This window comes from Schistocerca nitens, chromosome 9 (assembly GCF_023898315.1).
Source record: "Schistocerca nitens isolate TAMUIC-IGC-003100 chromosome 9, iqSchNite1.1, whole genome shotgun sequence".
NCBI classification, from domain to species: Eukaryota; Metazoa; Arthropoda; class Insecta; order Orthoptera; family Acrididae; genus Schistocerca; species Schistocerca nitens.
The window spans coordinates 198,636,048-198,650,416 of NC_064622.1; the positions used below are offsets into that span (position 1 = coordinate 198,636,048).

A 14,369-nucleotide genomic window follows, 5' to 3' on the forward strand; every position below is an offset into this window, starting at 1 on the left:
GCAACACATACGGACATATATTTACATAAAAATTCTAATCATCATCCTCAACAAAAAGAGGTGTCATAAAAAGTCTTGTCCATCGAGCGGAACGGATATGTACACCTGAACATTTGGATGCTGAAGTGAAACATCTGAAGCAGGCTTTTGAAAAAAAAACGGCTATTCAAGAAAAGAGATAAATAGAATTTTGAGTCCAAGGAACAGAAACCCAAAAGATAAGAATGAACCACAACGACAGAAAAATATAGTAGTTCTCCCTTTTATTAAAAAAGTAACAGATCGGATCGGTAAGATTTTACGAAAACATGATATAAAACCGATCTTTAAACCGACAAAGAAAATAAGTCAAGTACTACGATCTGTGAAGGATAAACGCCCTCCCCTGCCGACATGTGGTGTGTATAAAATTCCATGTACCTGTGGTGAAGTTTACATTGGTACTACCAAAAGAAGCGTAAACACGCGACTGAAAGAGCATAAAAGTCTTTGTGGACTTGGAAAAATAGAAAAGTCAGCTGTAGCGGAACATGCTCTTCAACCAGGCAACCACCAAGTGAAGTTTTCGGATACCGAAGTTTTATCTACAACGTTAAATTACTATCCACGGCTATATAGAAAAGCTATCGAAATTAATAAACATCGCTATATTTTTAATAGGAAAGAGGAGGCTATAAAAATTTAGCGATATATGGACAGTGGCTCTACAAAATTGCTAACAATTTTTATCTTTGACAAGGTGGTGATCGATAGTCAACCTTATCTTTGCTATGGATTATCACTGCTCTTCACGTGTCACCTGAACCACGCCCCCCTTTCTCACAATATATAAATCGCTCTCAGACACCCGACCAGTCAGTCGGCAAGACTCAGCAGAGCAGCGCCTCTGAGGAAGTCCAGCGCAGTCCTGGACGAAACGTAAGGAGCAGAAAAGTTCTTGGACCACGACCTCACATCCCGGAAAGTATATCAACAGCTATGTTTCAAATGTTTGTATGACGATCATCGTGCAAACAAAAAAAAAAAAAAAATTAATATGGTATCTGGTAACGAAAATTACATTTTCACACAATTACCCATCAATATAAAGAGGGTACTACGCCTTTTGTTTTTTTAACTGGTAGAGCGGAAATTTCAAATAATTGAATACTGCAATACGTAAATAAAATTAAATTCCAGTTCACAGAAATTACGATCGGAAGAAAAGTGATATAAAGGAAAATGTAACAAATGAAAAAGTTCATACAGTGACTAAAATGATGTCACAAACGAATAAAAACGAAAAATTAAACCAGTTAACTGAATTTAAAAGATCCATAGTTACTTTATTAAATATTTAAGAATAAAGAAATTACTGCACCTGTCGAAGTTTTTCTTTATCACTTTGTTCGTTATTGTTCAGGACGGACACCCGTTCAAGTTCACCATTGATAAATTCACAGCTTTATTTTATTATTAGAGAGGGCAGTTAAAGCTCTGACTGAACACATTGAGCTGGCGTGCGTGTGTGTTCGAACCCACAACCTCCTGTGTGTGAAGCTATTATTCCATACACTACAATACGCAACCGGTTTATGGATTACGACTTCTCATACGTTATTGAGCATCGCGCTAAGTCCCCAAATTTTTTGTCAGTTACTCGCAAACTGGGGTCCACCAAACTGAATGGCTGCAGGGTGTGATATCTGAGATCCTTACCTACATCATGGTATATTAGGTTTCAAAAAGTCGACCTCATCCCTGGGGATCTCTCCTTGTAAGATGCACATAGTGAAACTCGATATCTTTTTCGACCAGGTTTAATATGCATCTCCATATCTGATTAATCACAAATTTAGAAAACTGAAAGTTCCTTGCAACATATATGCGTCGTTCTTGCTTGTGGAATCCAAACTTTAGATTAGCGTTAAACATTATGAATGACTACATTTTACTCGCGGTTTTCCAGTAACATGTCTCTACATACGTAATGTCACTTGACACGTCTTTCAGCGCCCTACGCAAGTGACGTAGAGCCCCAACAGAGGACGGAATTCCCGCTGTACTGGGCCGAGTATGTGCACTGTGCCGCTATTTCAAATACTGCGTACTGCACGATAACGGCGGCGTGATGATACGGCGAGCAATTAAACAAATTTATGCGCTGTGCGCGATTTAGTGCACGCTGACAGGTGGTGCAATAGCGGAACGAAATTAATGCTGCAGGTCAGACTAATTGTTAGCGCTGCGTCATACGGCTCCGGCAAACCGTGAACAACCGCAAAACATTACAGTCCATTTAGATTAGTCTGCTTTTATCTGTATAATTGATTACGCGGTCTGCGAAGGCAACCACACTGGTTATCCTACTTTAATGTGATGCGCCAGACACTGTGGGAAATTCTGGAACGTTTCCCACCAGTGTCCTCTCGAAATTCTATGATCTGTTCTTGTTACAGTGCATGTCTCCCCAATTTCTTTAATCTACGGAGAATCTATACGTGTTAATAATAGGACATAAGTCTTCCGAAATAAATTCAGTAAACAGGTCATCAATCATAAAATAACTATTCAAACATGAGAGAGACGAGGGACAATGAGATTTGTACCATTACATTCTAGCCCAAAACATGGGAAAAGAGGGTGTTTTTAACGAGGTGCTGGACATTGGAGGAAAACTGACGACTGGCAGACTACAAGCTATGACTGAGAATGTATTTGAGAGTAATAAATGGAAATGTCGTGTGGCTAGGGCCTCACGTCGGGTAGACCGTTCGCCTGGTGCAGGTCTTTCGATTTGACGTCACTTCGGCGGCCTGGGTGTCGATGGGGATGAAATGATGATGATTAGGACAACATAACACCCAGTACCTGAGCGGAGAAAATCTCCGACCCAGCCGGGAATCGAACCCGGGCCCTTAGGATTGACAGTCTGTCACGCTGACCACTTTTTTTTTTAATCTCATTTTGTTCGTTATAGTTCGTTGCAATTGTTCGTGGCGGACGTTCCCTGACGCCCATTGAAGTTCGTTATTGGTCAATTCACTCAGTTTTTTTTTATTACAGAGGGCAGCTAACCCTCTGACCGAACACGCTGAGCTACCGTGCCGGCACACCACTCAGCTACCGGGGCGGACTATTTGAGACTGAAGTTATTCGTACACTTTTAAAACGGTTTTGATTTACTCTCCACATAAACAAGGTGGCACAGCGGGTCCAAACTATTACTGAGGCGTTTCTTTTCTGTTAGTGGCTTACAGAGCATTCTCTGTATCGATCTCTTCAGATTACTGCAACTGACGGAATGGAAGATTAGTGAATACCAGGCAGGATTTTCGACAAGCCACTTTCAACAGAACAGATCTGGAGACCGCTCGAACAGAGCAGTTGTTGCCAGGCAGCGAGCACTCCACTACCTCGCGAATCAGATGTCGTGTTGCAAATTTAAAATGTAGTGCTAAATTTAAAATATATACAAATACATTTTGTACTCACCTGAGTCACGCAAGGAAATGTTGGAACTACCTGCCATAGTTTTCACCCATTTCTGACATATAATCAAGAAATTATTCATCACACTTTTCAATTCTATTTGATAAATTAAATTAACTGACTCGCGGAAATCATCCTGTAGTATCTGTAACGTGCACCCATTTGTTGGGTACTCTTTATCCTTTAGTGCTCCGCAACAGTGGACATCTCACGGGGTTCAATCGCGGCCTGATTTTGTTGCCATTGACTTTGCCATGGAACACATCATGAATTTCGTGCAAAGGAACATTGGCCGAATGATCCTTCCCCCAATACTGTTTAAAAAGCGCGAAACTTTGTCCTCTTTCACTCAAGTAATTAGAAAACTGTTGCAAAATGTTTTGCACTTGTCTTCCATTGTTGAGTATGTCATTAAGAAATATTCTGTCACCACTAACTGTGCACCACTCCCTTATTTTCAGACCATGAACGGGTATCTCAACAACCAGAGAAGGAACTATCAGGGCTCCATTGTCGACAGCTTTGGAAATTAACATTCCCGGTAAATGGAACCTGTTTCAAATCGCACTCTCAAAAACCTACCGCCTAAGTTAGATCACAAGGTTTAAGCTCTTGCACTGCTGTTACTTTATACGGCCTTAGCCCAAGTAACATAGCAAATGTTATTCGTACACTTTTGAAAACTGTTTTGATTTACTCTCTACATAAACAATTTGACACAGCGGATCCAAATAGATCTACTGACGAGATGTGGCAACAGCACTCAGGCTCAGCATTTCAGGTACCTGCATGAAATTATCGATAACTGCATTTCAGAGGTGCAAGGAATTTGTGTTTACTGTTAACCACTTCTACGAGACTTTAAGGAGGATTTTTCAGGCAGTATGCAGTGTCATCGAGGTGAGCTTTTTGTGAGCATTGTACGTCGTAGTTTAAGATTTTTGTCAAGAACACTCTCTGTTTTATGAAATTTATTCACTAATTGGCGAATTGTACAATGACTCGGACTTCGAACACCAGGAAACTTCCGTTCAGACAACCTCCTGACAATACGAGAGGACTCCGTACGCACAAACGAATGCCAAATAAACAATAGGTTTATAATGTAATAATTCGATCCTGTTACTGTTGCGATCGCAATCTTCAGTGTTACACTCGTGTTGTTTGTTTCACTTTCGAATGACACTGGCCGAGACTGCGCGCAGTGCGGCATTAACAGGGAAAAGCGGACGCACTCGACCGCCCTGCGCAACGCCGGTGGCCAACTAACAACCGTCACCAGATAAATAGAACACCCTGTATAGCACCGGCAGTCCGTTTATACAGGAGTCACGTGTGGATATACAGGGTTATTACAAATGATTGAAGCTATTTCACAGCTCTACAATAACTTTATTATTTGAGATATTTTCACAATGCTTTGCACACACATACAAAAACTCAAAAAGTTTTTTTAGGCATTCACAAATGTTCTATATGTGCCCCTTTAGTGATTCGGCAGACATCAAGCCGATAATGAAGTTCCTCCCACACTCGGCGCAGCATGTCCCCATCAATGAGTTCGAAAGCATCGTTGATGCTAGCTCGCAGTTCTGGCACGTTTCTTGATAGAGGAGGTTTAAACACTGAACCTTTCACATAACCCCACAGAAAGAAATCGCATGGGGTTAGGTCGGGAGAGCGTGGAGGCCATGACATGAATTGCTGATCATGATCTCCACCACGACCGATCCATCGGTTTTCCAATCTCCTGTTTAAGAAATGCCGAACATCATGCTGGAAGTGCGGTGGAGCACAATCCTGTTGAAAGATGAAGTCGGCGCTGTCGGTCTCCAGTTGTGGCATGAGCCAATTTTCCAGCATGTCCAGATACACGTGTCCTGTAAGGTATTTTCGCAGAAGGAAAAGGGGCCGTAAACTTCAAACCGTGAGATTGCACAAAAGACGTTAACTTTTGGTGAATTGCGAATTTGCTGCACGAATGCGTGAGGATTCTCTACCGCTCTGATTCGCACATTGTGTCTATTCACTTCACCATTAAGAAAAAATGTTGCTTCATCACTGAAAATTAGGTTCGCACTGAACGCGTCCTTTTCCATGAGCTGTTGTAACCGCGCCGAAAATTCTAAGCGTTTGACTTTGTCATCGGGTGTCAGGGCTTGTAGCAATTGTAAACGGCAAGGCTTCTGCTTTAGCCTTTTCCGTAAGATTTTCCAAACCGTCGTCTGTGGTAAGTTTAGCTCCCTGCTTGCTTTATTCGTCGACTTCCGCGGGCTACGCGTGAAACTTGCCCGCACGCGTTCAACCGTTTCTTCGCTCACTGCAGGCCGACCCGTTGATGTCCCCTTACAGAGGCATCCAGAAGCTTTAAACTGCGCATACCATCGCCGAATGGAGTTAGCAGCTGGTGGATCTTCGTTGAACTTCGTCCTGAAGTGTCGTTGCACTGTTATGACTGACTGATGTGAGTGCATTTCAAGCACGACATACGCTTTCTCGGCTCCTGTCGCCATTTTGTCTCACTGCGCTCTCTAGCGCTCTGGCGGCAGAAACCTGAAGTGCGGCTTCAGCCGAACAAAACTTTATGAGTTTTTCTCCGTACCTGTAGTGTGTCGTGACCATATGTCAATGAATGGAGCTACAGTGAATTTATGAAATCGCTTCAATCATTTGTAATAGCCCTGTATAAATATAAAAATAAAAAATGCCAAGTGTATGCGCTGCGTTGGCATTAAGAATCACCAAATGCATTTCATTATTAATTTAGTTTTCTACCACAGTTGCATTCATATTCGATCATAGAGACTAGTTTCCAAGATGAGCGGAATCGTTCGAAACTAGCCACTTTTAAGGAATATGTATGCAACTATGACAGGAAAGTATATACATAAAAAACTATGACTCGACTGATCAAAGGAACCTATTTAACAGGCTATATGCAGAGGCTTGGATATCAAAGCAACTAACGCAATCCGAATGACCCTCACAAACTCTACTTGCAAAATAAAATTCTTAAAGATCCGAATATTTTGAAATAAAGATAAATATAAGAAAGAATGATGAATTATCTACACTACATTTAGATCCGGTACTGGTTAATATCATCAAAATATGGCGGGAAGAAATACCGCAAGTAAACATGCGAACAAAAATTACAACAATCAACAGCGAATTTCTTGCCATTCGCGATCACCTAGCAACAATTACCAGGGTTACTAACGATGCCAGGCACGCCCCAGAGAACCGGCATGAGATCGCTGCCCTAACTGGCTCCCAAGTCTCTACTGACAGTTTAGTATGTATGTAGTGTGTATGTATATCTGTAGTCCCTTCTGACGAGATGTGGCAACAGCACTCAGATTCAGCATTTTAGGTACCTGGATGAAATTGTCGATAACTTCCCCTGTGCCAATTAATCAATAATGCCGGTGCAGAAAATTTTGGGTGAAGTTGTTCTAGTCATCTGAAATACTTATAACAATAAGTCCCTCCTACGGCTAACTAAATCTACATCAAACAGTCGTTCTCCCAGGTTAGTTAGATGGTTAGTTTCACGTTCCATGGGTCATTTTATACGATAAATCGTAACGGTGTGGAACGAGTAATTTTACTTTCGCATCGCGAATTGGTTAAATATGGCTACATTCCAATCATTTAAAAGATTTAGTTTCAAAATAAACGGATGCTAGGAGTTTGTAATTCCTACCCATCATCTCTTGCACATTTCGGTAATAGAAATTCCTTTATAGAATCGGAGTTGTTACGTCGAAACGTTCTCAGTTTGATTGCTATCGGTTAAATATTTTCTATTACTGGCTCAGTAATCAGATAATTTAGATGCATAATTGTGCACCACTTTTTTATGCTAAAGACAACCCTCATAGGGCGTAATGAATGTAATTTTTCCTTCTGCTATTGCAGTTATGTACATCATTGATCCTTTTGAACTGCAGTGGATTGTTTACAACAAACTTCAAGAGAGAATAAGTATACCGCGAAGCTCGAATCAGAATGCTCACATGCGTGAACAGATGTCTACAGGATGCTCTAGGGTGAGCACCACATACTAGTCTTACAGCATTTTTTTGAGCAATGTAGACTTTCTTCAATAAAGAAGAGTTAACCCAGAATGTATGCCTTCTGTCATTATTGAATGAAAATATGTAAAATACGTCAACTTTCTGATTTTTCTTCCCCCAAGATTTCCTATGATTCCTAGTACAAATGTGGCTGAACTTAGTTGTTTTAGGAGTTCACATAAGTGATTTTTTTTTCAGTTTAAAATCTCGTCAATACGCACAGTGAAGAATTTTGAAGTTTGCACCCTATTTTTTTATTGACACTGTTTACCATTCTTCGGTTTCAGTGTATGTGGTTGGAACGATTACAAAGCTAGTGTCGTCTGCAAAGAGAACTAATTTTGCATGTTGTATATTATACGTAAGATCAGAGAAATCTGTTTAGTCGTGACATCTTTAACCACAAACTACAATGTCATTGTGAAAATGGAATAAAGTGATTTCGGAAATACTTGGACCCAGTATCGAAGATAGCGTGTCGATGCAAAAAGTATTCCATGGTGTAACATTGTTCGGAGACGACGCCTGACATTTAACGGACGTGTAGCACAAAGGGACGGCCCACATTTAACCAAGAAAATCTTCCAAATTGAAACTGGATTCTAAAAGCCTACACCAAAGGCCCTAAAGGCAGTTGCAGTTGACCCAGTACAAGGACTGTATACTTACAGAATGTCGAGTCCCATAAGTTCACATCTAAAAAATTAAAGGAAAGAAATTTCAGTCTTAAAAGCCCATGGACACTGGAGCAGCGACGGACCCATACTGATAGAATGAAGAAGCTCAGAAACGGAAAGGAGGACAAGAAGGCAAAAGCTAACTAATAGTTACACATTATTTAAAGAACCAAGGGAAATAATGATAAACTCGAGTCACGAATGAAAATGCGAAGCAGGCACTGCCTAAAATTTGATTACCAAGCTTAGAGTTAATTCTCGATAGCCATATAACTTTGGAAATTCACAACAAGTTTTTTGGATATACCGAATTTTAGCGTTGAAGTTTTACGTCTTCACTTGCTTCATTGCCGATAAGAAACTTACTGGCGCCGGCCGTTGTGGCCGAGCGGTTCTAGGCGCTTCAGCCTGGAACCGCGCGACCGCTACGGTCACAGGTTCGAATCATGCCTCGGGCTTGGATGTGTGTCATGTTCTTAGGTTTAAGTAATTTAAGTTCTAGGGGACTGATGACCTCAGGTGTTAAGTCCCATAGTGCTCAGGGCCATTTGAGCCAAACTTACTGGGGCAATTTTATGGACTTTCACAATCTCGTTGGGCGAACTAGCTTTCATCAGACTACTATACTTTTGCTGCTGACTGATAATTCGGAGACATAAGCAAGATGTTTTACATTCCTATCTTTCATTTTAATCGTGAATGTAATGAATTGATGTATGATACACGTATTCTCTTCCAGAATTTCTCATCCACGTAGCCAGACGAGGAGTGTTTCCTCGATGTAGTGGAAGAATTACTTAAGTTTTATAGTCACCTTGTCCGGGGCGCGAAATTTCAAAATTCACTACAGAGATGTTCGGTGTGGCTGCAAATAACGAGCAGAGCGTCACTAAATCGTTGCAGTGCCAAGCGCTCTATGCGAACTGTGACGGCATCGAAATAGTTTTAAATAAGTTGATAACATTGTAATAAAAAATCGAAACACTTCCTCAAATGTCCATAAGATTTAGTATGATCGTGCGCCACTAAAATTTCATCACAGATTTCTTAGCGAGATAGCTATACAAAAACGCTGAATAAATTTCAGTGGGACATTGTTAGTCTAAAAATTCCGAGAATCCACATTCCAGTACCCATGAAAACCATCTTATTACTTAAATGTCGTGTAACTATTGCCTCCCGCCAGGTAGACCGTTTCCCAGGTGCAAGTCTTTCGATTTGACGCCACTTCGGAGACTTGCTCGTCGATGGGAATGAAATGATGATGATTAGTTACTTGCATCCCATGCAATTAACATGATGATAATATTAGACAGATTTGGTGTATAAAGAGAGACACCACCAATTCTTGCTTCTAGTGCACCACTTGCATACCGGTAAAGAGTGTGGGATGGAAGGGGTAAATGGGAAGTTCACCTTATTGTAAGGGAATTCTAATTTTTTCTTCTCGCGTAGCACTCGCGTATCGAACAACAATTTGGGAATAGGAGGGCGAGAAGAGGAGTACTCAAGCTGAAACGGAATGTTCATTGGTTATTTTCTCTCTTTGCTTTCTTTCATTAACGACATACGTGTTACATAACAAGTCTGTGTATAAAATGTTGTAGAGTTTTATTTTTTATTGTATGAGTACTTTGTTCAGAGGATTTAATAGATATGTACACTCAGAGGTACTGGAAAATGAAGATAGTCGTGTCCGCAGCTCGTGGTCGTGCGGTAGCGTTCTCGCCTCCCACGCCCGGGTTCCCGGGCTCGATTCCCGGTGGCGTCAGGGATTTTCTCTGCCTCCTGATGACTGGGTGTTGTGTGATGTCCTTATGTTAGTTAGGTTTAAGTAGTTCTAAGTTCTAGGGGACTGATTACCATAGATGTTAAGTCCCATAGCGCTCAGAGTAATTTGAACCATTTTTTGAAGATAGTCGAAAAAGTTTGCCCTAGAAGACTAGTAGTGTTGTTTCTTGGTTTCACTGGCTGAAAAATAGGATCATTGAATGTTACAGTAGAGGACGCTATGAATTAATTACCGGTTTGAAACGTGTTGCAAAGTGAGCGCAGACAGACGGAGTCGAACTGTAAAGTTTATAAGGAATGCGCATGTGCACGATGTTTATTCATAAGAAAAGCTCGATCACTTATAGCTAATGCTGCTAAAGGAATTATATACAAATAGTGACAACGGGAGAGTGAAGTACGTTTTCTTCCTTATCGTGGATAACCAGTAAATTATACTCACATCCTGTGTCATGTATTTTGCCAGATATCAGCGACGTTCTTGCACGATATTTCGACAACGTGACTCGTCATCTTCATCAAGTACTACCTGAGACTGCTCGTCGAGAGGGACGACTCCAGTATTAAACTATGGTTTAAATATTGTCTTCTTATGAATGGTATGAATGGTATGACGAGAATATCTTGCTCTCAAATGCGTTCGTCTGCTACTACATGTAACTGTGTGGACTTTCTGATGAAAACACCATTAGGCGGTGTCGAAATAAAGCTGAAGAAAAATCTTGTTGCAACCGGTTTACAGTGTTATACAAATCACGTTGCTTGTTAGCTGGTTAGTCATTTACATGTTCAATGACCTTTCACTCTCTCTCTCTCTTTCTCTCTCTCTCTCTCTCTCTCTCTCTCCCTCTCTCTCGCGCACACACACGCGCACACACACACACACACACACACACACAGTTTCATTAGTTGATAACTTACGTCTACCACGTGTATATAAGGTAAAAGGAGAGGGTGACATATAGGTAGATTTTCCAAAGTCTTTATTAGCATTTTCAGTAACATGATAAGTCCTATATGCGATGATATCACGGTCGACAAAGCTCTCAAGTCCAGTTACATTTGGAACACCAGAACCACCTCGTACAATAGCAACTGTCAACCATCCGTTGCCATGTGTAAAGGAATCATTAATGTCAATGCTGAAGTTCAATCTGCATCCACAAAAGACTGATGGTCCATCAAGTAGTGAGTGTGCAGCGACAGATTTTATAGTATTCTTCTTTTTATCAGCTGCAGATGTAGTCATTTCAACATCTTCTATGGTTTTATACATTGTATATCGTGAACGTCGACGATAAGTGGATCAAAGGCAAAGATACATGTGAATATCTAAAGTTTGTTGGTGATTGTACTGTGTATTTTCATAAATAAAACTTATTTACAAGACCCATTGATCTGTAGCGTAGCCCACTTGAGGTTAGGTTGGGAGGTTTTTTTTGGAATGCAGCCGCGGCAGCGGCCGCCTTTGGCCGCGTGACCTTGGACCCTTGATAATGCCGCATGACGTCATCTTGGCAGCGCGCAAGCTGCGCCTGCCACGCGTACGCGTGCTACTAGATTTCCTTTTGCACGCGTACGGGATAACGACGCTACCGCGCGGAGACTAAGTCCCGCGCAAATTCTAAGTCCCTTATCGCTGACGCGCTGTGGTGCAACTATATAAGCGAGCGATCTCCGCGCAGCGGATCATTCGCGCTGCTGCTGCTGCACAGGCAACTGCTTTGAACGCTGCCAAGATGCCCTACAGAAGATATCGTCGACGTTCACGATATACAATGTATAAAACCATAGAAGATGTTGAAATGACTACATCTGCAGCTGATAAAAAGAAGAATACTATAAAGTCTGTCGCTGCACACTCGCTACTTGATGGACCATCAGTCTTTTGTGGATGCAGATTGAACTTCAGCATTGACATTAATGATTCCTTTACACATGGCAACGGATGGTTGACAGTTGCTATTGTACGAGGTGGTTCTGGTGTTCCAAATGTAACTGGACTTGAGAGCTTTGTCGACCGTGATATCATCGCACATAGGACTTATCATGTTACTGAAAATGCTAATAAAGACTTTGGAAAATATACCTACACACACACACACACACACACACATACAGAATACTACGATACATTCAAAAATTCCTCAGTGGAATAGAAGAGACCTACCTGGCACATATGCTTTCAGTTTGTGTTTGAAGTTAATTGTACTATCCAGTTTTTCTTTGTATCAGTCAGTAGGTGATCGAAGATTTTAACAGCCGAATACCCCACTTCTCTCTGCACCACAGAAAGGCTTAATGATAGTGTAAACGATTTCTGGCTCTGAGCACCATGGGACTTAACTTCTTAGGTCATCAGTCCCCTAGAACCTAGAACTACGTAAACCTAACTAACCTAATGACATCACACACATCCATGCCCGAGGCAGGATTCGAACCTGCGACCGTAGCGGTCGCGCGGTTCCAGACTGAAGCGCCTAGAACCGCTCGGCCACACAGGCCGGCCTAAACGATTTCTCCTACTAGTATTATATGTACGGGTGTTGCTTTTGTTTTCAAACTGTTATTGATTGTTGGCAACAAAACTAATAAGTAGAGCCAAATAATCAAAAGCTTCAGCTGTAAATTGTTTTATTAGTATGAAGTCGGACAATTATAATCTCATCTTCGTCCTCAAGCGTACAGGACTGCAAAATAAAGAATGAGGAATATGTAATAAGACGTATAACATTTAAGATTTGTTGTTATAAGGATAGTGCGTATTTTCTGACCGACTATAAATTTGAGGTTGATACTGTCGGATTAGTCAGAATGTAAAAACGGATATGGCATCAGATAGCCACAAAATAACCCAAGGAAATCCGGAGGTCAAAGGAAGACAAACGCAGAGAAATACTAAAAAAAAAAAATAATCACCGAACAACGTTAGACAACTTCCAGCGCGGGTGCGTCGCCGCCGTAAGCTGTATACACTGAGCTGCGGGCAGGTGGCGCCAAGGATACAGAATCACGCGGTGGTAGAATGCAGCTGCGTGCGGAAACTGGTAATCCGTATACTACAACGAAAAGCGAAATCATCTCTCGTGATTTATCTTGGGGCCACCAGCCCTCACCTCAGTATTCACAGCGTATCGCGGTCACGCGCCGCACTGTAAGTTATCTTACGTTGTTCGGTGATGTTCTCTTAGTATTTCACTAGCTTTTTCTTTCTTCGACCTCTCACTTTCCCTAGATTATTTAGTGGATATCTGGAGCCGACTTCTTGCTTTCAATCGGTCTAGCCCCACTGTATGAGCCTCATATTTGTAGTTGGACAGTGAATACCCACTATTATTATAAAAACAATTTTAATGCTTACACAATCTCTTGTTATACCTTCTTCATTTTCTTGTTTGTAGGCTTGAACACCTGAAAATGGTCTTATAATTGTTCCAAATCGCTCCTGATTTGATACCAATAAAACAGTTTACAAGAGCAGCGGTTGACCATCTGCCTCTGATACGAAGTTCAGTTGCGGATGTTCTCCTAACTAATTCTTCTGAAACTTAATAAGGGAGTAAATGTAGTCTGATGTTCAACTTCTTAAAGGGCTGACAGAGAGAGCTTCTAGGTTGGACACCGCACATCACCCTTATTGCACGATTCTGTACTTCTGCTGCTAAGTTTAAGATAAGCAGCGTGAGGTTCATAAAGAAAAAGAAGATACAGTTAACTTGTGGGTTAGTTACAGGTTCCGTAGATCATCTGAACGATTCTTTTATCGAAATTATTGTGAAGGAGTCTGTTTCAGGATATCTATACATGATTTGTGTTAACTTTAGTGGACCCATTATCATTTTATTCCTGTTCATTTGAATACACTCGAAAATATCTATTGTGACGGCGCATTTAAAACGCCTAGCTGCTTGAAGAGATACCTACGTGACGTCGATGGGTGGACACCACATATTATTCTTACTGCTCGCTTTTGTGTAATCTATACCTTTCTTCTAAGTGATGAGTTACCCCTGAATATTACTCCATACTCCATACGACATTATTGAGTGGAAATACGCAAAATATGTCAGGAGGTTGGTACGTTTGTTTCCAAGATTAATAATTATAGGAAGAACAAAAGACGGTCTCGGTGGCTGAGCGGTTCTAGGAGCTTCAGTCTGAAACCGCGTGACTGCTACGGTCGCAGGCTCGAATCCTGCCTCGGGTATGGATGTGTGTGACATCCTTAGGTTAGTTAGGTTTAAGTAGTTCCAAGTTCTAGGGGACTGATGGCCTCAGAAGTTAAGTCGCATAGTGCTCAGAGCCATTTGAACCATTCTGAAGAACAAAAGTAGGTGAACTTAATTGTTTG

The 14,369-nt window shown here is 41.3% G+C and overlaps 1 protein-coding gene across 1 annotated transcript in view; it reads left to right on the plus strand.

Annotated features, from left to right (window-relative positions):
* The window catches only part of LOC126203267 (protein sidekick-2-like), a 794,175-nt gene that overhangs the window by 661,104 nt on the left and 118,702 nt on the right, over positions 1 to 14,369 (plus strand). The gene's annotated exons all lie outside the window — the stretch shown is intronic.